The sequence below is a fragment of the Pelobates fuscus genome, chromosome 2 (genome assembly GCF_036172605.1).
Source record: "Pelobates fuscus isolate aPelFus1 chromosome 2, aPelFus1.pri, whole genome shotgun sequence".
Classification (NCBI taxonomy): Eukaryota; Metazoa; Chordata; class Amphibia; order Anura; family Pelobatidae; genus Pelobates; species Pelobates fuscus.
Genome location: NC_086318.1, coordinates 78289036 through 78315069, shown reverse-complemented (window position 1 = coordinate 78315069; position 26034 = coordinate 78289036). Strand labels below are relative to the sequence as shown.

The following is a 26034-nucleotide window of genomic DNA, read 5'->3' as shown; positions in this document are numbered from 1 at the left end:
GGCCCAGGCATTTAAATGTATTACAGCCAAAATGGAGAAGGCAGGACCAGAGAGGGAGAATGTTATATTATCACTAATGACACATGCACTTTTCAATATGAGCATTTTAGTTCAGTGCCCCTCCAGGGCAGCCCAGTCCTGCTGTACTACTCATGGGGGGAAGAGGCGAATGATCTGTGTTTGTTGTGTGTTACACATACATAACTAAAAAAGGTTAGGAAACACTGCCGTAGACAGTCTTACAGATATGCTCGATCTCACAGGCTAAAAAAGAAAGATAAACATAAATCAGAGAAGTTTTATTGTTTTATTTTCCTGTATGGAAACCAATCAATGTAACAGAACTACAGCACTGGTTTCTGAAGGCCAGTAATTTTTATCATTGGAACTTACAAATAGCCTATCAGAGTTGATACACTGCATACTTAAAATATATACTGTAGGTTCAATGAAGGGTCAGTCACTTGGTCTCAAACTAATTATCTGGATTCACAGAATTTATCTGATCTGTTCAGAGATCAGAAAAAAACTGTACAGAAATATATTACAATGTGCATTTTTAGCCAGGTTTTTGGAATACATTGTGATATTAAAATTGGAACTTCTGCATCCCCTGTTCCCACCACTCAAGAGAGCTGGGCTAAGCAGAAAAAAAAGAATATAACCCTGGATAAAACCTGACGAATTTGGTCATTTATTTTGTGAGCTAAATTGAATTTGTAGTGGATTCCAATTTTCCTTACCAAAAGCTCTCTTGGGACAGAACATACTTTGCTAATACAATGATATTATTATTAGGGAGTTTTATTATTAGGGAGTTTTGTTAACTTTTTCCCTCTTTTTTTGGTGTCTATAAAATTTGTTTATAACCTATTTTTTATATGCATGAACTGTGTTTAATTTTGCTCAGAATAAATGTTATTTTATTAAGCTCTGCCTTTGTCTGTTATAAGCATCCTGTTACCGAAGAGATTTATAGGATACTACAGTGATTATATTTGGCTAAACTGTGCTTTGTGAGTTTTAAAATCTGGTTCAGTTGGAGTAACCCAAGCACCCCATTCATACATTGCATTAGTGGTAGCGGCTTTTATAAGTGTGGGTGGTGTTAAGAAGATGTTTTTATCATTATCTTTAGTCTAGTGCAAATAATGTACCGTATATACTCGAGTATAAGTCGACCCGAATATAAGCCGAGGCCCCTAATTTTACCCCCAAAAAATGGGAAAACGTATTGACTCGGGTATAAGACTAGGGTGGGAAATGCAGCAGCAACTGGTAAATTTCTAAATAAAATTAGATCCTAAAAAAATATATTAATTTAATATTTATTTACAGTGTGTGTATATAATGAATGCAGTGTGTGTGTATGAGTGCAGTGTGTGTATATGAGTGCAGTGTGTGTATATGAGTGCAGTGTGTGTATGAGTGCAGTGTGTTGTGTGTGTATGAATGCAGTGTGAGTGTGTGTGATGCAGTGTGTGTGTGTATGTTGCAGAGCCTTGGTGGGGGGTGGCCATTTTTATTATAATTTTTTTAAAATTATTTTAATAATTTTTTTTTATTATTATTTTATTATTATTTTTTTTTTTTTCGTCCCCCCTCCCTGCTTTATACATGGCAGGGAGGGGGGCTCTCACTCCCTGGTGGTCCAGTGGCATTGGCAGTTCAGTGGAGGGGGCTGGCAGAGAGCGTTTACTTACCTCTCCTGCAGCTCCTGTCAGCTCCCTTCTCCTCCACGCCGGTCTGGTCAGCTTCCCTGTCAGCTCCCAGTGTAAGTCTTGCGAGAGCCGCACTATGACCCCGCGGCTTTTCGCGAGACTTACACTGGGAGCTGACCGGACCGGCGCGGAGGAGAAGGGAGCTGACAGGAGCTGCAGGAGAGGTAAGTAAACTCTCCCTGCCAGCCCCCCTCCTACACAGCCCCATTGTCTGTATTATGGCAATGTAAATTGCCATAATACAGACATTAACTCGAGTATGTCGAGTTGGGGTTTTTCAGCACAAAAAATGTGCTGAAAAACTCGACTTATACTCGAGTATATACGGTATTTATTTAAAAAAAAAAATTTCACCCACTGAAGCAAGCCAGTCATATGCCTGCCTGAGAGTGGTGGGATTTGTCACAGTGCCAGGTTAGCCTTGTTTAGTTGATGGGCCTGCAGTGTTCATTTTTATGAGGAAAGAAGAAAACTCAAGAGCCATGGTACATACAAATCTTACCATTTATGGTTATTATTTTTAGCGCCAACAAATTCCGTAGCTCTTTACAACGGGTGGACTAACAAATATATAATTTTAACCAGACAGGTTTGACGCACAGAAACAGAGGGGGTGAAGGCCCTGCTCAATGAGCTTCCATGCTAGGCCTTCGTAGCTACTAACTCACTACTTTCCTCCCCCCCCCCAAAATAACCAAAGTCTAAATGACTTACCAAACAAATCATTAAAGGGACTCTCCAGGGAGCCCCTGTTTACTCACCTGGTTCCAGCGCCGGGAGCCTCGTGAAGCCGCGCCCCCTATTTCGTCAAAATGACGAAATAGGCGGGCACGAGCAGGGAGCAATCAGACGCTTCCATTTGGAAGCGTCATTGCTCCCTTGTGCGCATGTGCGGCTTCGCCACACATGTGCACATACTTCAGAGGGCGGCATTCATGCCACCCTCTGAAGTCCTCAGCGCACTACCGCGCATGTGCGCGGTGTGAGCGGCCGCGAGCTGAGTTGACTGACAGCTCAGCTCGCGGTCTTTGCCCGCCCCCCTCCTCTGCTGACAGGCTGGAGAGAGAAGGCGCGCACACAGTGCCTTCTCTCTCCAGCACACGTCAGACGTATTTTCAAACGTCTGACGTGTACAGGGCCTTTTTAGGGCCCTGCATGATAGGAAGTGCCTCTAGTGGCCGTCTGAGTGACGGCCACTGGAGGTATTCCTATCAATCAATGTAAACACTGTATTTTCTCTGAAAATACAGTGTTTACATGAGAAAGGCTGCAGGGAGCTATAGATCTCACCTGAACAAATACATTAAGCTGTAGTTGTTCAGGTGACTATAGTGTCCCTTTAAGTATTAAAAGCAATCTTCTGCAGTCTTTGTGTATTATTACAAATTTACACACTGGCATGGAAGCAGTTATGCTAGATGGCATCTGTCAAGAAAGATGCTTATTCCCTTTATAAAAAAACATGACCAAAATGCAAGTTTTTCTAAATAGCAAAACATTTAGCAGATTTTAACAGTACCTGTGGTCTTGTTGTCATCTTTTCCAGCATCACTTTGCAAGACTTGCAACCCTGCCATACATGTCCATGGTTATGACCACTTTAGACCCTCAACCAAGGCATGTAATTATAGAGCTTCTGAGAATGATGGCAATGCATGTCCAGCATCACTACAAAGCTTGGAGCACCCACATGAGTCATCTCCATCTATCAGCACAAGCTCTATGTTAAGCAGTATCTTTTAAAGACTGGCTTGTTTATGTCTATAGTTTCCTGTAATGATTGTAGTTGCATACTTTTGTCTAGTGACCAGTCCCATACAATTCAAGTACTTGGTTTTGCCTTTGACTCTTCCGATCTCTCTGGGTCTCTGTCTAGGTTTGTAACTGGTTATCTGTATCAGCCAACTTGACTTACTGGGCAATGTATGCTGAGGAGAATCCTGTTTTTTGTAAGATGTTCCAAAATAGCTTGACACAAAATCTGGAATGGCATCTATAGCCTCTTTACGCATTAAAGGGACACTATAGTCACCAGAACAACTACAGTTTATTGCATTTGTTCTGGTGAGTGTAATCATTCCCTTCAGGCTTTTTGCTGTAAACACTGTTTTCAGAGAAAATGCAGGGTTTATATTACAGCCTAGTGATAACTCCACTGGCCACCCCTTTGGGGGCTACTAGAGGGGCAGTGATGCCTAGCGAGCTGCACTGCCACTCAGTGTCTCCATCCTCTGCATGCAGACACTGAACCGTCCTCATAAAGATGCATTGATTCAATTAATCTCTATGAGGAGATGCTGATTGGCCAGGGCTGTGTTTGACTTGTGCTGGCTCTGCCCCTGATCTGCCTCCTTGACAGTCTCAGCCAATTCTGTGGGAAAGCATTGTGATTGTCTCAGACCACCACTTCTGATGATGTCAGAATACAGCAGGCAGGTCACAGGCAAAGCCAGCAGCTGCAGGCTTGAATACAAATAAGATTTTACTATATTTAGGGAGGCAAGGGGGGCTAGATGGTGGTTTTAACACTATAGGTTCAGAAATACATGTCTGTGCCCCTGACCCTGTAGTGTTCCTTTAAAGTGGATTTGTTATTTTCAGGGGTCTTTGTATATTTTGCAAATACTCCCAAATGTGTCATTTATGGTTAGGGTCTGGTTGTTGTGGGATGCAGTCAAAGATAGTAAAACTACTAAAGTGCTACTTCGCCCAGTGTATGTTGCAGGGATAAACTAAATTAAGTATAATAATTAATGAAATCACTCACAATATATGGATGATCTGGGGCAATTAAACCAATATGCCAATGAAAAATCAAATTAATGAAAAATTAGGAATATATTGCACTCTTGAGAATCTCCAAAGTAATCAACAGGGATAATCTTTGTAGTTGCTTATTTACTGTGGGAAAGAAAGATAATAGATATACACCAGGGAGTAAAAAAAATAATGTACAAGGAAAATAAATCTTAATACAGGCAAAACAAATAACGGGTGGATACTACTAAGGAAAAAAGTACACGTTTCACATCTAACAGGATATTGCCTTTTCTCAACTTTTGTGAACCTCAAACTGGTCCATAAATCAAAGCAGTCCCTACTTTGTCTTACGGTATCTTTAAATTGCATTGGAATTTCAGAAATTCCTACCTAGTCTTGATCAGTATTTCATTAAGATTATATATTTTTATGACATACTGAAAAGTGATAGATCGGCTGTAACTACTGATCTGTAGTTGCTATGGTGCTTAGACAGCTGCTTTATTGCAATTCTTCCTGTTGGAAGATAATTATCTCCACACCTACCTCCTAATATATGGCCAGAAATAATTAAAAAAGGGTAGGTTACTTCAGTCCCCAAACTAAAGTTCAAATATATTAGCACCATGCTACTGTACCCCTCCTCCTCTAGGGCATATTGCATTGAGAAAGGACCTGAAATGGTTGTATTCTATATGTTCCACATTAAATGTGCATAGCACAGTTTAGCAATGAACTATACCTGCAGCATTTTTTCCTTATTCTCTCTAGGTTTTTCCTCCTTGTATGCTGTAAGAAAGGGGATATACTTACCTGCAGTTCTCCTTTCTCTCACACCAATGGCAAAGAGAAGTGCAATATTTCTACTTTAAAAAAATGGGTGTCCATAGATCTCAGACATGCATAATGAGATGTCTAAATTGTGTTTCAGCATCTTCCAGATAATGGAATATGATATGGCATGGCAATGCATAAGCTTATTAAAGATCTGTCTTTTTACATATTTTGCCGTAATCTGAAACAAACACCACTATTTGCAGTTCCTCCATCCCAGGTAAGATTTGGAAGAGGGGTGATGTGTCATGTGTCGAATCACATAATGCTCTAGTGTGACACATGATCTGCACACAGTGATCCTCCGTCAGAGTGGCTCTGTCACTTGGTGTTTGGAGGGGCGTAGCAAAGTACAATCTGAGTGCATGTTTAAACATGATCATGCTGCACTTTCCAGGAAGTTTGGCAATGTACTAAGACTTAAACAGCACAATGGGAGGTTAGAATGCTAAAATGTAGACTTAAAGGGTATCTGTCATGCATATAACAACTTATGTTCTACTGGAAATGAAGTCAGCTTGTTGTCATCACAAAGGAGGTTTACCCTGCATTGGGAAACGTTTCCGAGCAGGGAAAATGAAAAAAGAGAGATGGGTTGAAGAGGAGCGAATGGCGGACTGGAGGTTGGTGTTATAGAAGAGTAACATCCATGAAGCTGAGGACATGGTGGCGCTGGCTCGGGTATAAGGTGAGTAAATCTCAAAACCATACATTGAATAAATCACTTTTCTTTGTGGTAAATGATGTATTCAATGTATTTGAGGCCAATGTAGGCAAACCTAAAATATGCGTGACTAATTCACTTACCGGGGCTTCAGCAAATTTCTGTTTGTCTACCTATTTAGAGTAGTGAGTAATAGGGCTTAGGGCACATGGAGAGGGATGCACAAAGGAATTCCCAACAGAATTATAGAAGATGGGGAGAGAGACAAAAAAGGGTGTTATGAAGATGGAGAGAGAGAGAAACAAATGGTTTGAAGAAATGTGAGAACAGAAAGAGACACAAAGGGGAAGAGGAGAGATGGGGGATAGAGAGGCTGTATTGGGGTTGAGGGCATGTCTGTGTTAAAGGATGGCAATAGGGGTTCTATGTGCTAAGCAAAGTCCTAGTATTTTGGCAATGACCAATCCTCCCATCCTTTCAAATTTATTTAAAGGGACACTCCAGGCACCCAGACCACTTCTGCTCATTGGAGTGGTCTGGGTGCCAACTCTCACTACTCTTAACCCTGCAAGTGTAATTATTGCGGTTTTTAATAAACTGCAATAATTACCTTGCAGGGTTAACTCTATCTCTAGTGGCTGTCTACTAGACAGCCACTAGAGGTCACTTCCTCCTTCATAGCACAGAAAACCTGTGCTAGAGCGTCGCTGGACGTCCTCACGCTGTGTGAGGACCTCCAGCGTCACTCATTTCCTCATAGGAAAGCATTGAAAATCTTTTTCAATGCTTTCCTATGGGAAGCGCTAATGCGCATGGGCGGCATTGCCGCGCATGCGCATTAGGTCTCCTCGGCCGGTGGGCGGGATCAGTCTCCCCCACCGGCCGACGGAGACAGTAGGAGGAGCGGCGCGGAGGAGGAGACAGCGACGAGGGACATTGTCGCTGCCTCAGGTAAGTGACTGAAGGGGTTTTTACCCCTTCAGTAACCGGGAATTGGGGGTGGGAGGGAGAAGGTACCTCCAGTGCCAGTAAAACGGATTGTTTGCCCGGCACTGTAGTTTTCCTTTAAGCCTGGCCGCAGGAGTGTAAGTGAGCATGCACGTGTGAGTGAGTGAGTGAGCACGTGCGAGGGGTGTGTCAACTTTATTTCTGAAAATGAAAGACATTTAGCCCAACACGCATACTTATTAGTTGGATGGCAGAAGAGGAGAAAAGCTTGTGGTCTGGATTTAATAAGAGGAAAGAAGCGGAGGGAGGGGGTTCTGAAATAATAAACACACAAAGAATCTGGCGGTGTGTTAAAAAGATGTCAGAGAGGGTTCGAAACTAAACGAGTTGGGTTTCATAAATAATCCAATAATTTCAGCAGATAGGAAATAAACTACTGTAACAAAATATATTTTATTGGAGATTGAAGTATCACATTTTCCTATAATCTTATCAGCGCTGCATCCTCCTTTTTTCCATAATTTACTTTGTTTTAAAGGTTTACTGTCTGTTTAATTCTTCAATTTAAGAAGCTGTAAAAAAAAACACTCATTAAACTTATCTGATCATCATCTAGCAAGCTTAAATGGTTAACAGATACATAGTACATTCCTTTACGTCATTTCTCCAAAACATATTTATATCAAGTGCCATAATTTAATATCTCTAAACGGAACAGCCACTGTGAAAACAAACTAGTTTCTTCTGAGAAATGTTGAACAGGAAGTGGGCTGGTGATAGTCTGCAAAGATGATGCAAATAAATTGAACCAAAGCCAGATACTTCCTTATTTTTAAAACATCCGGAGATGTAACATGATGGCTACTCTGGATTATTAAAGTGATTTTAATACAGTAGAAATATCTGAATGATTGATGCATGGCAACAGTGCAATAAGCAATGTTTTCTAAGCTTTACAGTAAGAAGCAATATTTAATGTGTTTGTGGGATGAATGACATGCAGTGGTCAAAAATGGGAAGTGAATTTGATTTATTTTTTTCTTTGGCTTTGCTTAAAACAGGACTTTAAAGAAAACCTGTGGGAGTCGGACCAGGAACCCAAAATTTTGACGGTCCCACAAATCCAGGGCAGATGGGAGGTATGGAATATATGTCTGTGTATGATAAAAATCTATATCATTGGCATGTCCAAGGGTTGTGTTAGGTGTGACAGCAGGGAAATATTGTACTCCTGTCCAGTTTAAAGCATCTCTGTCATTCCTCCCATCCCCACCCTCAAAACAAAATATATATTTTTGAGTATTTCATAATGATGAAAACTGTATACAATTTTCATAAAGACTGTGAATTTCACTGAAATTCCAATGCAGTCAAAAGATAAAAAATCACTAATTTGACAAAAGATTGAGTTGCCGCCATCAAGTTTTGTCACGCTAGAGACATCTGTTGTAATAAGGCATTGTCTCCCGTGGTCTCTTTCATAGAAATCGGTATTGTACTCTCGCCCATGAGCAAGAGTACAGCACTGATGTTGGGCTCCTAGAATATGAAGCACCAGGAGCTGAAAATCGAAGATGGCGACGCCCAGAGAGAAACAGCATCAGGTAACTGACCTCTGCTTAACCCCCAGATCCCTCTTACCAAATGGACATGTCACCATCTGGGGTCTTTGCAAAATAAGGTGACAGAGGGTGACAGAGATGCTCTAAGTTCCTATCTGCAATTTTTCGTCAATTTAGGCTAATTTATGGCTGAAAACAAAAGTTAGTATACATAGTATATATCCACGATCTCCTGTTCCAGTCACTGTCAAACCTGTTAGACACCTCACCATTCGAAACTCATACTAATCAAGTCATTAAACCAGCCATCTATTTAGCTTTTTACGTTTTTTTTCGGCCCAAAGAATTTACCACCGCTAACTACAACACCCCCAACTTCATCACAAGGTCAAACCTGGTAAAATCACACGATCACTATTTACTGTCCCCGCACCATACAAAAACTAGTGCCAAGGGTCAGATGGTCACTATTACCTATTACCCCAATAGTAATAAATGGTGCCCTGTGGAAGTTTTCGACCAATACCTCTCCTCCTTTCCAATGGCTCCAACACAAGCACTGCTAGCCTTACACGGTAATATGCTCACTACGAGTAAGTTCATGCTCTATGTAAGAATGTTGTTGGTTCGGTTAGGCTTGAACCCAGCCGAATATTCAGGTCACTCATTTCAAATAGGAGCAGCTACTACCGCTTCTAAAAGGAATATTCCTGCGCACATCACGGCTTACACCAGATACATTCCTCAGCCAGTACAAGAGGTGCGCCTAGCATTTAAGAATATGATTATGTGATATACTATGGTGTATTGTAGGCTGAATAAACTGGTTACATCTTTTTGCCCTCTTTTATTTCAGGCCTACTACCTCGTCAGTTCCGGCACACCACAACTGACTTTTCCATCCCCTGTTTGTCTTAAGTTAGTAACGCTACGGCTTTATGCCCTGACCACAAATGGAAAGCGGGACCTGAAGTTGTGGGAGGGGCTTGGTTCCCCTTCTTAAGGAGCACCAGCCCTTCCCTAACTACCGTTTTAGGTCTGTTGATTTGTCCCACCCACCCCACCTCCTTTTATAAGCATTTCATAAGGTAGGCCCTCTTTTATTTCAGGCCTACTACCTCGTCAGTTCCGGCACACCACAACTGACTTTTCCATCCCCTGTTTGTCTATGTTACTAACGCTACGGCTTTATGCCCTGACCACAAATATATATATATTTATCAATAAAGCAAACGTGGTTGGCTAAGCATGACAGATGATGTTTTGCTCTAATCATTCAAATGTTGATGTAATTGATTATGTGAAAGTGGAACTATTTTGTTAGCAAGGAGTTGGGCCATGTGCGCCTAGGAGATCCTCGTTTTGTGACAAAACTTTTAAAACAGAACACAGAACTGGGAGGATATTCCTCAACCCCTTAGTACCATAGCCATTGCTAGGTTCTGTAGGGGTTGTAATGCTCAAACTGTCCCTTCATGTTAGCCCATATAAATTACAGTTTCTGGCCCTGTTTTATTTCTAAATATTAAATTATTAGATCTTAGTAACCCCCTTTGTGGGTGCAATACTTTACTCTGCATTCGCGGGCAATAGCTGGTCCCACATGTATTTTAGTATATTGCTGTACTCACTGTATCAATTTAAATTAACACTACAGGGTGTATTAGGATTGAGTGTTCATTTAGTGCCCATAACTTTGGAGGATAAATGTGCATACAATGTTATGATGTGAATAACCGTTTAATTTATTGACCGTTCCTATGTTCATATCTTCTCTTACTAATATGTGTATTTTATAAAAAAAATCCTTCTCAATAAAAAAATGTTTCAAAAAGGAAGAAAATATATTTTACTTGGATATCACTCTTTCGCCTGCAATAAAGCATCCTAGCCAGACAAAGAAGCCCCTAAACGCGCATGCAAAAATACACAATTCCTTGATTGCATATGCATGCTCAGAGTTGTGGGATATTGCATTTGCAGCTCCTTGTCTCCTGCATTCTTACAGTCTTTACAACTATGGCAACAGCATAGAGCTAAAGACAAGGGAGGCCAAATGACTGAATAGTTTCTACACATTTCTTAGCACCTTTACTAGCACAATATAAAGATAATTTTTCTATATAAATTGACAGCAATATGCATTAGGCAAAACTACTTGCTCTTTAATTGTTAACAAGTATGTTTGTTCTTGTTGTGATACCTGAAGGGAATAGTTTACAGTTACTTAAAGGAACACTCCAAGTACCATAACCACTACAACCATATGTAGTGGTTATGGTGACATTAGTGCCCTGGAACATCCCAATGTAAGATGTCAAACTGTTTTAGGGCGGTTTGACAACTTACCCGGGTCCCTTTGGGTAACTGTGCAGCATCCACAGCAGGAGATGCTAGATGCCACTGCTTTGAGCACGGGTAGGCAACCTTTGGCACTACACATGTTTGTAGTCCACAACATGAGGAATGCGAAAGGTTGCCTATGCCTGGCTTAGAGCAAATCAAGATTGCAATTATTGGCCGAGAGCATAAGTAGAGTGCTCCCAGTCAGTGATCATGTTCCTGCATCAGCTCAGTTTGCTTTATCGAGCAAAGCGGTTTACTCTCTTACTGAGGCGGTGCTAGGATATTCCTGGCACAGTAGCCGATACCATAACTGCAAAACAAAGGCAAAAAAAATGCATTTGAAAGATTCTAAAATGTAGCTACATGTCCAACTTCACTAATTTAGTCTGATTTTTTTAATATTCAGTTTTCAATTTGCTGTAATTCTAAGTTTAATTAATGGGACACTAAATGTGCACATACCACTTCATCTCAGTGAAGTGATCTGGGTGATATGTCACTGTCGTTTTAACCCTGCAGCTGAAAACATTGCTGTTTTGAAAGAATGGCAATGTTTACATTGCACTTTTAAAATGCTTTTAGTTGATGCCACACTGACAGGCACTAGGGGTGCTTCTGTCAAAATAGCAGATTTAAACATTAATTCATGGTCTCATACACACCACTGGTGCAGAGAGAGCACCGTGGAGGGAGAAAGGGTAAGTAAACTACCTTTTCACTTCACTTGGGGTGGCGGTAACCTAGTCAGCAGGTTTGCGTTAGGAAAACATGCTTATATTCCTAATGCTGTGGTGTTTCAGCAACCAAACCCGAGGATTTAGCAACCAAAGTGAAAAATAACCAAAGAAAAAAAAATCGCTGAATTTGGGAAAAATTAAGCAATGTTGGAATTATTTTTTTAACATATCTACCTAATATTTCAATTCCATTTTAAAGTCACTGTTTAGTTTTTGACTACATTTAGGGATAGGTCGATGAGATTTATAATATTTCTACTTATACTATTTGTAAAGAATGGGTTTTGATTTCTCTCTTTTTTGTTTTTAAAGACCCCTTTGAGAGCTTGTTAAATATTAATTTGAAGGACAGAAACTGCCCATGCTAGAAATATGTTTCTTACAGTCAGTGCAATGTCCCGTGCACTACTAAACCTATTATGTGTACAGAACAAAACGAATCAAACGATTTCCGAGTATCTTTCTATAAGACTACACCCAGCATTGAATTGGAGAAAAACATAAAAACTGCATTTTAGCTCTATATATGTGACTTACAGTGGGACGAACGTCATCAGATTCCCAGAATCCCCTGTAAGAGAAGCCAGCACCATGAGGTCATTGTACAGTGAGGAGGGGCTCCAGGCTGCAGTTGTTTCTCTCCTGCAGGTACTTAAGCGCCACATTGTGATTGGAGAAGTAACGCTGTAGCTTCCTCTCAGCGCTGTACGCAGGTAGCTGGTCTGTTTTCTAGAATTCCATGGAGGTTGTAGTCTAACTGCTGTGGGAGTAAAATCGAATGCTGACCCGGATTTCGAATGTTACAACGTTGGCTGTAGAATTCTAAACGTTTTTTTTCCAAGTTGCAGCTGCTGCTAGGTGACACAGTCTGTCATATTGAAATGGCAAATCACGATATGGATTTATAACGTCGCAACTTTGGAATGTGATCTGTGTAAACTGCACTCTTTGTTGTTGCATCTGCTGCAAGATGTGACGCAGACACGCAGTTATATGGCTATATATTAATAATAGAATAATGGCATTTGTAGATATTGTCATAACTTTGACAGTGATCTGTAAACTTTTTTTATTTTATTATTATTATTATTACTACAGCTATTGCAAAGTGTGATACAGTCACATGGAGATATATTAATGGAAACATGGTATGGATTTAGAATGTCACAACACTGGCAGTGATCTTTATAATATGTTGTTTATTGCAGCCATTGAAGGGTGAAACACACACATGGGGATGTATGGCCCTGGACATAAATACAACCTTTCATCGCCTGCCATCCTTTTCAACACTGCCTTGGAAGTGAGGAAGAGCATCAGAGATATAATGTAGCTGCAGAAAAGGCTAATTAGGTACTTACCTGATGTCTGCTTTAAAAGTTTTGATATAAAGAAACATTTTGAAGTCCCCAGATAGATTTGTTGATGTATGCAACAGCTAAGGAAATAAAAGCCCACTAATAATTCATCTAGTAGCATGAGAAAATTAGTTAGGAACTGATACTACCGCTTTGACAAAATCAGTAATGGAAGACTGTTGTGATTTAAACATGAAAATATATGATTTTAAAACAAGTTTGAATGCTGTGAAGGTACTGTCTAAGAACAAATGCATACATTATTGTTTATAATGAATATTTACTGAAAAGGAGATTAAAGATAATGGCAAATTTAAAATTAAATATCAAAGAATATTGACTGCACCTTAAAGGGACCCTGTGATCATATGTATTATTTAATAAATAGTTTTTAGTCCTTCCTGGCTTACCCTTGTATTGCTGGGGCAGCCATTTGTAAGTAAATTTTACTTAAAGGCACTACTTATGTGACCAAAAATCATGTACATTGAATAAGCTGAGAGTGATCATTTTTAGATGTTAAGACTATGCGCATGATAGCTCTCAGTTGCTTGTGTTGTCTTTCATCAGAGTCACAGCTTATCTAACTAAAGAGAACTTAAAGGAACAGACCAATTCATCTCATTAAAGTAGTCTTGGTGCTGTGTCCCTCTCCCCTTAACCCTGCAATATAAAATATTACAGTTTTAGAGATACTGCAATGTTTACATTGCAGGGTCAAAGTAACACTATAGGGTCAGGAACACAAACATGTGTTTCTGACCCTAAAGTGTCAAATCCACCATCTGGCCCCCCCTTCCCACCCAAAATAAAATAAAAGTATTGTCAAATCTTACTTTAATTCAAGTCTGTTGCTGCTGGCTATGTCCCTGATCTTCCTGCTGACATCATCAGAAGCATTTCTTTGAGCCAATCACAATGCTTTGACATAGGATTAGCCGACTCTGTCAAGGAGACAGATCAGGGGCAGAGCTAGCACAAGCCAAACAGTCCTGACCAATCAGCATCTTGTCATAGAGATGTATTAAATCAATGAGTAAAGTGCAGTGTCTCCATGCAGAGAGTAGAGACACTGAATGGCAGTGCTGCTCACTGTGCAGCACTGCCCAGGAAGCCCCTCTAGCAGCCATCTGAGGAGTGGCCAGTGGAGGTGTACCTAGATTCGGAATGTAATTACTGCATTTTCTTTGAAAAAGGTGATTCTGCTCACCAGAACATATACAATAAGAGGGATATTATAGTGTTAGGAATACAGTTTTGTATTCCTAAAACTATAGCGTTCCTTTATAGAAAAATGGAAAAAGCATATGAGATAGTTAAAACAGCATAGTATGTTTTTGCCGTCATTTAATTAAAGGATTAAGTTTTAAATTATATTGGAGCAGATTTACATAGAAGTAGAATGTTTTAACAGTCTCATTTTCATGCTACAGTGAAATGGGTTTATAAAAAGAATAATAGACACAAGGCCCCATACATTTTAGTAAATTCTCCTCGTACTTGGCTAATCCTCACATTTTGTTTGGCAAGAACTCAAGTAGATATTTCTGTCTTTCCGAATGACATCATCAAACTCACCCATATACAAGATCAGAAGCAGAATGACTTGATTCGCGACTTCCAGGACAACCGCATGTCTGCCATTAATTATTTGCTGTCACAGAAGCTTCATATTCAGCCAATTATTTCGAAAACAAGCAAAACGAAATAGAAAAAATCCTTGCACGATGTTGTGAAATCGATGTAGAATGTGATTTACCATCTCTACAGACGAGTGACATTGAGGGAAATTGAGCAACATGGATAATGCATAATACAATTGTATACAGTAAGAAAAAACAGATTGACAAAATTGGACAAAAACTTTCTACTGGTGTGCATACAATAGATCAGAGACTGTGAACAATTAGCACTCCACTTCCTGTTTGCTACTATAATGTAATTGGGCACCATGGCAAATGTAGGTGATATCCCAAGACTTGTCTTTGCAGTAGGTTATAGATAGTCCTTTTAAAGGTTTTGTTATCCAAATTGACCATTGAGAAGCGGTAGACAGGAGTTCACTTAAAAAAAAATATATATATATATATATATCATTTTTTTTTCAAAACAAGCAGAGATGGTACAGAAAAGAGAAAAGGGATGTGTAGTCCAACAAAGTTATTCTAAAGTTAAATAATTCCCAGAATAACAGCATAAAACACAGACTGACATCAGCACACTTTACCTTACGTAATACATTATTAACACCACCTTTTGCATTGGCTAATGCAACAAGAAAGCAAAACATAAACCCCAAAATTGTATTCAAGAATCTATAAAAGTGCAAGTTCTACCCTTGGATTGGTGAGTTACTCCCTAAAGAGTGAATTGAGTGCAAAGTAGCAAGAAGGGGATTCAGTGAGGAAAGAAGTAAAATCTAGAGTAAAATAAAATCAGGTTTAATGAGGTGGACAAAGGATGGAGTAGCCTGCAAGACAGACTATAGCTGGAGCATATTATATGGGCTGGAGCTGGTTTCGGCAGCAAGATAATGTCAGGAACGGATTGGATCTTCAGCAAGAAGTAAGCAAAAAAACACACGAAAATACATGGAATAGCATGCTTAGGAGGTCTGGAACCACTAAAGGGCATTGAGCCTACAGCAGTTTGAGTATATATAGGCACAGGCCCATGCGTAAATGCAGAATAAGAAAAACCAGATGGCAGAAATAGAGAAAATATAAAAGGGCGCAAAAGTTGTGGCTTGCATTGTTTTTATTATTTTTTAATTATTATTATTGCCATTTAAATAGCGCCAACAGATTCCGTAGCGCTTTACGATATTATGAGAGGGGGATTTAACTATAAATAGGACAATTACAAAAAACTTACGGGAACAATGGGTTAAGGAGGACCCTGCTCAATCAAGCTTACATTCTATAGGAGGTTGGGTGTAAACACATTAGAACAGGAATTTGCAGTCAAATAAGGTGGGCTGCCCTTTAGGAGAGAGCAAGAGACAGGTATGTGAGGTTGTTTAGATTCAAAATGACCCGACCGTTTACTATGAGGGGATTTGGGAGCGTCTTCTTTGAAGCGAGGGCTCAGTTTACTAAGTGGAATTGACATGGCTGCGCCAAAATTGGAGCGAGTCCTTAGGAAACATAGTGAAAATGATGCAGTTGCATTAAATCTGAATTTGACCCTGGACTGATGCAGAGTTATTACCATTATTGCCAGGATCGTGGATGGCTGTTATACTGACACAGAGGCTTTACTGTGAGTACTCTTCTGAACAGATAGTGAAAACGGGTATATTTGGACCCCTGTGATTATCTAAAATGCTGTATGGAATGCTGGCCATGATGGCGTGAGCAACCCTATGAGATCCATCAGCGGCGCCCAGAAATTTCAGCTAACAATATGTGCAGAGGTACTGTCCAGTTCCTACTGTGTATTCCATTAGAAGTTTAAAAAAAAAAAAAAACAGGTAAAAATGGTTTCTAATTTAATTATTAGCTGCGGCATTGCTAACATTTATGTTTTCTCAAAGTCCATTATCTTGTATGTAGTCCCAGTGAGGTTCAGTCTCCTTGCAGGCTGGACTCCTAGCCACACTTGACAGCTCACCCCACACAAAATCCTCACTCTGCAGAAAAACACTCAACTGTCTTACACAGCATAAACCCTCATTGACCAAGGGGGAGAGATGAAAGGCACCAGAGTCTATAGGGCAGGCTTCCCCAAACTTCGGCCCTGCAGATGTTGCTGAACCTCAACTCCCATGATTCTATGAATGAAATAGATAGGCTGAGAATCATAGGAGTTGTCGTTCAGCAACATCTGGAGGGCCGGGGTTTGGGGAAGCCTGCTGTAGGGTAATGCCAAAAACCAAACAGGAGATACAGCCAATCCTAAAAGAACACATAATAGTGCAGACACATAAAACCCAGATAAAGGTGGGGATACTTATCGTACTCACAAGCAGTAAATGTAAAGAGCCTTGCAAAGAATGAATGAAAAGATGGGCAACTTGTACTGGATACAATGAGCAAATTTCCTCCTTAAAAAGTAAAAGACTGGGGGGGCAGGCCTGAACCTGCAAGCTGGCCAGACGTGTTTACTGAGAGCTCCTGCCAGCACAAACTTTAAATCAACTAAACCTACACAAAATATAGGCAGAAGGATCAGAATTTTGCTTGACAAGCACCTTAAACGACAGGGAAATTGTGGATTCCAAATTACCAGCTCCTGAAAGCGTATTTTGCCTTCTGGCCTTGCGGCCTACCAGGGTTGCGGGCCCGACGGCTGGGAGAGACGCCCGATCTCCTGCTGGGGACCACGCATCTTGAAGAACAACCACAGACACCCCGTTGCCCCCCTCCCTCTGGACCGGTGGGGGATATCCCGGTCCCCACTGGGCACACCATTTACCGACATCGTCGGAGTCTCAGACCGCGTGGTGGATTAAAGATGGCCGCCATGCGGAGGCCTTCACAGCAACATGCAAATATAGATAGCCTGGACTGGGCACGGGACTTCGAAGCCTGATTTGAAAAGTTATGCTGACAACACAACGACTCCGACAATCCACCTCAATATCTCGCAACCGTTCCTCTGTGGGACACACTAGCGGGGGCAGAGTCCTGGCCCGCAGGCCGCAAGGCGGCATGACACACACTCAGCAACACCGACCACGAGCACCGAGAGACACTGGTCCTGGGGATGGCCTTTTCCTATCGTCGCGACACAGAAACGCACCTCCACATGGGACTGGTGGTGCCCACGCATATGGAACAGTGGACTCATGCCTTCCAAGGTTGGCAGCCTGCCACAGTTAGGCATCCGTTAAACAGCCTTATGCAGGCCCCTAGTGACAAGCTTTAGTTTAAGGGCTTGAGATAAATTGATTTGCTGCTCTACCATAGGCAACAGCTTTACTAACCCAGATTCTCCCTCTGTTGGAATTGTTGTGGGGGTACAGACCAGTGGTTATTTTATTTTACTTTATTGAATTTCATCCTGCATGTTACCCAACAGTATAATGCTTTATATTAATACGTGTTACTTTACTCAGCATCCATGTGAGTAAAATCCATGGCGTCCAAGCAAAGTTAATTTTATTTTTTGTTTTCCATATTATGCCTATCGTGCCTGACTGCCTGCATGACCTTATACTAATAATCCTACTTCAGCACCCTCAGGCATTAATAGCACCATCCTGTTTACCTATATATATAAAAAAAAAAAAAGTTAAGTCTAACCCTGTCATGATATTGTTTGCTTCACTATGCCTGTTACTGCTATCGTGGCACTGCAGGCTTGTATGTAATCTTTATTGCACCATAAAAATAAAGAATTAAAAAAAGTAAAAGACTGGTGAATAAAGAAGGAGAATATTTTATCCAGTACAAGCTACCAGCACGTCTGTTGGGTAATTTGTGTAACCGGTGCTGTTGACCAAACAAGTAAAGAAGAGAGCTACCCCAATAGCAAATGGTTAATATAGGAACTCTGTAACGCTAGTGAAGATGTAACAAAACTCCCCTTGGTTACATCTCACAGAAGGGATGTTACATCACACCAATGAGTATAGCTGATGCTTGCTGTTTTTACCAGCAGCAGAGGATTTGTCCCAGAGTCCCCAGGAAACCAAAAAAGAACTGTTGATGGCTTTAATTCACATGCGGCTAATATATAGTTAGTTCTCCCATTCCACCATTACCCAATTTTCACTTAACTCGTGGCAAGAGGGGACGTGGAACTTTTGAGCCCTGTATTAATTGGCCGTTAATTTGCAGTTTCTGATTACTTGTATAAAATTCAAAGCTTTGTGCCTTTTCTTTATTTTGTGCCAAATAGTTTGCGTGCAGGGCAAAATGCTCATTCAGACAATGTTTGCATTGTAAAATATATTTATCCTATGTATTTTTGTTTCTAAAAATCTTTGTAATTGGTGAATAAAGGTTCCTGTAAGTAAACATTTTGTGGGGTAAAGATCCTGAAATATGTTTATTTTCCAAATGTATTCTTCCATTTCAGTTATATATGAACAGATACAATGGTATTGAGCACAAAGGATTGAGTGAACTTTCAACTTGTAAATGTATTATGATTGGCAATGAGTTCTGACAAATACAGTGTGAGACAGACCGCCTGGCACCACGCCTGGGTACCTCCGTCAATCGCTACTTCCTAGTAATCCTTGAGTACCATAACCACAGTAAACCCCACAAACCGCCGCAGCTTGGTTGGGGTCTCGCTGTCCTCCACCCACCCTGGACCCAAGACCAGGATCCAGCTTCCAGTGGGTAGACCTCTCCTAGTCCAGAGCGCAAAGCAGGCTGCTCTTACACGAGCAATCGTTGTGACCCAAGGGAGTATAGCGATTATAGCAATCCCCTGAGTAAATATAGTTCTCCAATCCCCCAAACATGAGCCTAGACTTCATGAAGGGTAAAACGAATCTGTTTAATGGCAGCCACAACTGTCCTTATATGCAGGTCCCCCTGCAAGGGGCACTCCCTCCTGGACCTGAGAGTAGACTACAATAAAAACATATACACAATTACATTGGCTCTCAGTTCCAGGGCACTTCCATACAAAATAGGTCAATCCCTCCCCTATGCCTGAGAAATAATTGAATCAGCACTGTATTAAACTCAATTATCTCCAGTCACAGAAAACACACATTTTTCTAAATCCCCAAAATACCTTAAAATGCACAAAATCCCCACAAAAGTTACATCCCCTGATAGCCCTGATCTCGGTGACCAACATATCCAAAAATCACCCAGATCACGAGATTACCCTGGAGCTTGATCCTCTTGTTCGTGGGAACGTTTCCACCGAACAGAGCCTTTCTAAGTGTTGTAGAACCGAACGCAGGCGATGCTAGAAGTCCCGCAGTGTTCGGGAGTTTCTAAGTCCATTTTTAGTTCCATGAGATTCATGTCCAAACACTGCTGCCTGCGTTTGCTGGAGCAAGATGTCCGCCACCTCGTGGTCATCCATAGGAATCACGGCCACCCAGACGAACACTAGAACACTGCGGTGGAAATTGCTAAAAAGTAGTAATTAAGCTTAACAAGCTCCAGGGTGGTCTCCGGTTTGTGCAGCTGTTCGATTGCCAAACAAAATATAAAATCCCACGAACCAAGTCTGTTCACATGGTTTTTTAAAGGGCCCATAGTCTTTTGGTAAGAGGCTGGCCAGCAGGCACCTCCAAGAACATGTGACGAGGCTCAGTTCGTCACACAGTGTATTGTAATGGTTGAAACGTACAAATGACATAAATTGGTTCTGAATTTTTAAACAGTTATCTTGAGCATCATAACCACTACAGCCCGCACTCCAGTACGTCGGCGTTAATCTGCCACACCATTCAACCATTTGTCATCTTACCTGGGTCCTGCTGAGCGATGATCCTCCTTGCGTATTGCGTTTGTGCAGAGCTGCAGAAGCCGGACTCTGATCCTGATGGCTATTCATTGCTTGAGAAGATCAGCTGAGCGCACTGAGTCAATGGGTGACCCACTATGAAAAGAATATGACACTAGCAATGACTGGAACTTTCATTCCGGGCTGGCTGACGATTCTGTCTGGCAGCAATATTAAATATCTCAGAATGTGCAGCATTTGAAATCGAACTCCAAGCACCATGCCCACTTCAGAACACTGATATGGCCATGGTACTTGGAATAACCCTTTTTGAGTTAAAACTAACATTTTATGAAAAAAACTGAGAGTAAAACAGAGTGGTACTTATCTGAAAAGCAGGGTCTTGATCTGGTTCATCCAACTGCACTGAGAAATTAAATTAGTTTAAGGGAACACTTGTTGTCAAACTCTACAAAACCGCAGGAAGTGCCTCTAGTGGATGCAGTCTTAACCCTGCTATATAAACATTGTATTTTCTCTGAAAAGGGTTCAGGGGACAGTGGTATGGGTGCTTATAGTGTTAAATGGAGGCCACTTATGGTGTGATTATTAAAAAAAATAAATTGAGGAAAATTACAATGCTGCTTAAAGAAGACCATGCACCTAAACCCTGTAATAAGGGAATTAATCAGAGAAACAGCAAAGAAACACACATGCTTCACAAAGAGTGACTTCATAGACACATGGCAACAAGAAAGACATTGATGAATAAAAAACACATCAAAGCAAACACTGATGATGGTAGAATTGTGTTGTAAGGATGTTTTTCATTGGCTGATGATAGAAATCTGTCCAGGATCGGACATTCTAGAGGAAAAGTTGTTATAAACCAAGGACCCAATTTCTTGAAATGGCCGCTTAAAATCTAGCCCTCTATTAGAAAATAGCTATTCACCCATTCAAGCCTTATATAACAATTTTGCCAAGACGAATGGTCAAATGTAGCAAAGCTGATAGAAACTGATTTTAAAAGGCTAGCAAGTATTGACTCTGATTGGTGAATATTTTTGCATTTAGGAAATATTTTTTTATGTGCGAAGCTGACAGAGACAGATTTAAAGAGACACTGTAGTCACCAGAACAACTACAGCTTATTGTATTTGTTCTGTTGAGTAGAATCATTCCCTTCAGGCTTTTTGCAGTAAACATGGTATTTTCAGAGAAAATGGAGTGTTTACATTACAGCCTAGGGATAACTTCACTGGCCACTCCTCAGATGGCTGCTATAAGTGCTTCCTGTGGCATTGCTGCCTAGTGTGCAGTACTGTCATTCAGTATCTCCACCCTCTGCATGTAGACACTGAATTTTCCTCATGGAGATGCATTGATTCAATTCATCTCTTTGAGGATATGCTGATTGGCCAGGGCTGTGTTTGACTTGTGCTGGCTCCGCCCCTGATCTGCCTCCTTGACAGTCTCAGCCAATCCTTTGGGGAAAGCATTGTGATTGGCTCAGGCCACCACTTCTGATGATGTTAGCTGACAGAGGCAGTTCATGTGCAGACAGGAGCAAAGCCAACAGCTGCAGACTTGAATACAAGTAAGATTTTACTATATTTAGGGAGGCAAGGTGGGTTAGATGGTGGTTTTAACACTACAGGGTCAGGAATACATGACCCTGTAGTGTTCCATTAAAAAGGCTAACAAGTATTGACTCTGATTTGTGAATATTTTTTGCATTTAGGAAATATCTCTTCTTCAAAAAAAATCTTTATTTTTGTTGTGCTAGTACATGTATGCTTCACATACACAGGGCAATAAGGGAACAAGCCATACAATTTGCTTTTTGAATGGTTAAAAAGACAACATGTACTATCTATGGGAATCGAGAGAGGGCTAGAATACAGAAAAGTCTCAATATAGCATTGAATAAAGCTCTGAATAAGTATATGTATAACCTACAGCAAAATAGAAATGAGATACCTGAGTCCCGTTGAAAAAAGACAAATATATTTTTATATGATGCTTGATATACTTTTAGAGATAGTCCAAAAATAATTATAGAGAGGAAGCATTATCACTGCCTAAGTAAAATGGTTGAAATAGAGTAAAAAAGTCCAAGACAGTAGACGATACCTTAGTCAACCAGTTCTCTTCTGGTATAAATGGTGACTTAGAATGCAATTTTCCTGCATCCATTCCAATGAACACCATCAGGAACAGACAAGGTAACATGAACGTTAATCCACAGATGCCATTTGAAGGCACGAGAATCCGACAGAGAAGTTTTGCATATAGGTAGCAGCTGACTTTGCTTTGTATTTTTAGACCCTAAAAGTTCTAGGCATGTTGTGTAAAACAATCCATTTTAATTCCAGACTGGGTAAATAATTACGTAAGGGGCTGCATAAGTGCAGATCTTATTGTAGTGATATTTTGTTTCTGTTTTGCAGATATAATTGAGAATTTTGTTGGTCCATGTTGGATGGAAGGCAAAATTCATACATGAATGTGAATGGCATGAAAAGAGAAAGAAATGTAAAAGCTAAACAACGGTGTCTCAGGGACTCCTTATTAACAAGGTAGGACCTTTCAATATAGTCACTTTTTTGTTCTCACGCCACATATAGTGGCAACCAGTGCACACACAAAAAAGGGGGGTGGGGGTTACTTTTACCAGATTGCTCTGGACAAGGAGAGCCAATTCCCCAGATATCCAATGGAAAAAAAGTATAAAATGTCTAGGCACACTGGGTAATTTTTTCTGGAATCAGGAAATAACATGTTCCGGCTCTCACTGAGACTTGACATTGCCGAAACCTTTTCATTTTTTCTCCCAGAAAAAAAACTACCCAGTGTGCCTTGACATTTTGTAGTTTTTTTTTACCACATATGGTGGTGTCAGGGTTAAAAATGGTGTGGGTGTCTAGCTTCTTCGCCGTCCCACTGTACATTTTTTTAAGACTAATTAATAGAGGGATTAAGATAACCCCGATATTCCCAATGGAAAACGGCATCCTCCCTTACCCAATGTGCTGTCAAGTTACATTAATAGTTTTATCCAGTTGCACTGCACTTGCACTGCCACCTAGTTATCGACCTCCATTAAACAACTTTTCCAGGCACCATAACAACTTCCAATTTAATAAAGTTATTATGGAGCAGGGAGATCTTGAGTGCCTTCTTACCTGACGGGGTTAAACTGTTAAACCCCCAATGTTTATGAGAGCTTCAATTCTACAGTAGAATAGCACAAACGAAAAGACTTTCTAAAACTAAAGCCTCTACTTTTTACACTCAATTCCATGCTCTGGCAAAAAACTTTCATCTTTTTTTGCGGCAGGGTCCAGGTAAATTGAACTTTAGAAAATGGCTTGAATACTTACATTAAGGTTGCAGTGTGAAGAAACTACCCTGTTTGGTTAGTTAAATTGGATTTTTCTCGTTCGGTAGATAAAACTACCTAACACCAACCCCCCCCCTTGGATCATTAATTACAAAGAAAACCGCATGATTAAGTGCTCTCCCTGTGTGGCCGCCGTTTGTATGGCCGAACGCCATGTGTTGGAGAAAATGGCGGCCATCTTGTTCGCATGAAAAGAGGCAGCGGGACTTGGTCGTCGAGTGTCTGGAACTAAAATCGGACACTCGACTTCCCGAATGCCTGCTTCTTTTCACTGACCAGCCAGGAGAACGCTATTCGGTAGTTTGGTTACCACGAATTAGGGGAACAAATGCTACTACGAGCCAGGGGAACGGTTTGTGAATTTGTTAACTTTTTAGACTTCCCGAAATGGACCGACCGCTACCTCTGAAACTGGAACTATTTTGGGCACAGGACCATGCGTATGGTCGGTCAAATTATGACTTCCATGAAATTCCTGAACCCCTGAACCGACCTGGGTGATTTTTTGGAAATGTTGGTCACCCAGATCAGGGCGATCAGGGGATGTAACTTTTGTGGCGATTTGTGTGTTTAAATGTATTAATGGGGCTTTGAAAAAATATATGTTTTCTGTGCCTGGAGATAATTGAGTTTAATACAGTGCTGACTCAATTATCTCCCATAAACAGGGGAGGGATTTGTATGGGAGTGTCCTGGACCTGAGAGTCAATGTAATTGTGTGTATGTTTTTACTGTAGTCTTCTCTAAGGTCCAGCAGGGAGTGCCCCTTGCATGGTGACTTGCATATAAACCGTCCAGTTGGCCTGAATAAAGTCATTCCTGTTGTACCCTTGATCTAGTTGAGGATGATGTTTGGGTATGCATCTGATTGCTGGGAGAATTACTTAAATGGTGCATTGTCTTTTGGAGAATGTTTGAATCAACATTCGAGCTATAATCACTCAGCTTTTAGCAGTTCCGGAGCAACCGGAAGCGAACTGGTATCTTACATACCAGCGTTCTTAACATGCAGCATGGCACTCCTGGCACCACAACCTCTACAGTATTCGTTAGTGGTTGTGGTGCATGGAGTGTTTCATAATCTTACATGTCGATTCACCAGTTGTCATAGAGATATGTGAATCAGGGAAAATCATTAATGTGCCTATCTAAAATAACACCCATGTGATTTGCTAGTTTCTCTTGCAATTGGAAAAGCAACGTAACTTGCTATATGTTGTGATGGTAAATATCTGGCATAGATTGTAAAAGCTTACAGATATGCAGCATACAGTACAGTGAGTGTTGGAAACATAAAAGTGAAAAGGAATATGGCAGTGAGTATTTAAAACTAAATAGGGTTACTCCAATCACCATGAGCACTTTACTGATCTGAAGTTGTCATCATGCTTAAAATCTGTATGTGCCGTGTTTCTCTATGAAAGGCTGCACATACAGAGTTTAACCCCTCTACTGCTGGAGGTGTAACTCCACATCCGACAGCATCATTGGGCCGTTATTATGGCTAATGTCAATGTCATGGCCTCAGTGCTGAAACAGAGGTGAACTTTAGCTAATTTGTTGTTTTTTTTCTTAGCAGTTATGTTGCACGGCATTCTACTTTAAGAATACAGAATACTTCATTTGAATTACCGCACAGGATATTTGAAATAGCATAGTATACTTCATGACATCATATGAAGAAGAGGAAACAAATGCACAGTAGATTAAAAATTGAATAATAAAATGTTTCCTCATTAGATTATGTGTGCATTGATGACAAAGTCGGCTTTAAAGGATTACTCAGTTCGTCTAGTTTTCTGTTCCTTGGCTCAGGCAAGTATCTTCTTCTTATCTATATACTTATCAATTCTTTTTTTACTATAATTCTACAAAATTAGGCCAGCTTTGCTCAGATTCTAAACAGCCAAAGTGAAAACATTTCAGTTTGTTTTTCATGGGCAGTTAATCAGCAGTTTTCCAAAATTGTGATTCAGCCGAACTAATTCTTTGATTCTCTGGTCTATCATTGTGTTTGGCCTTTAAAAGAACACTATAGCATTAGGATTGCAAATGTGTTCCTAACGACATAGGGACCTGCTCAGTGGCCTTTACCTTTTCTTCCTTGCCATGGTAATCTCTCCACTGCTGGCCCCGCCTCTCTGGCTGAGATGATCAATCTTGGTGATTTTAGCCAATCCAATGCTTTCCCTTAGGAAAGTATTAGGAAGCTAGTGTGCATGCGCAACAAAACGTCATGCAGTACCCAACAGCATCTCCTCACAGCGATGCATTGAATCAATGCAGAGTATGGAGACACTCAGCATCGGTAATTCAATCTTTGCAGGATTGAACCC

The 26034-nt window shown here is 40.7% G+C and overlaps 1 protein-coding gene across 5 annotated transcripts in view; it reads left to right on the top strand.

Moving 5' to 3' along the window:
* Positions 1 to 26034, top strand: part of ZBTB38 (zinc finger and BTB domain containing 38) — a 51854-nt gene that overhangs the window by 13330 nt on the left and 12490 nt on the right. Inside the window, exons 2-4 of one of the 5 annotated variants that reach the window (XM_063442279.1) lie at positions 7989 to 8066; positions 12781 to 12925; positions 22746 to 22874. The exons of 1 other annotated variant lie outside the window; for it this stretch is intronic. The gene's annotated coding sequence lies outside the window, so the exon portion shown is untranslated. Of the gene's footprint in view, positions 1 to 7988; positions 8067 to 12245; positions 12286 to 12780; positions 12926 to 22745; positions 22875 to 26034 lie in introns of those variants that run through there. 3 more of the 5 variants (XM_063442281.1, XM_063442278.1, XM_063442280.1) reach the window with 3 other exon arrangements.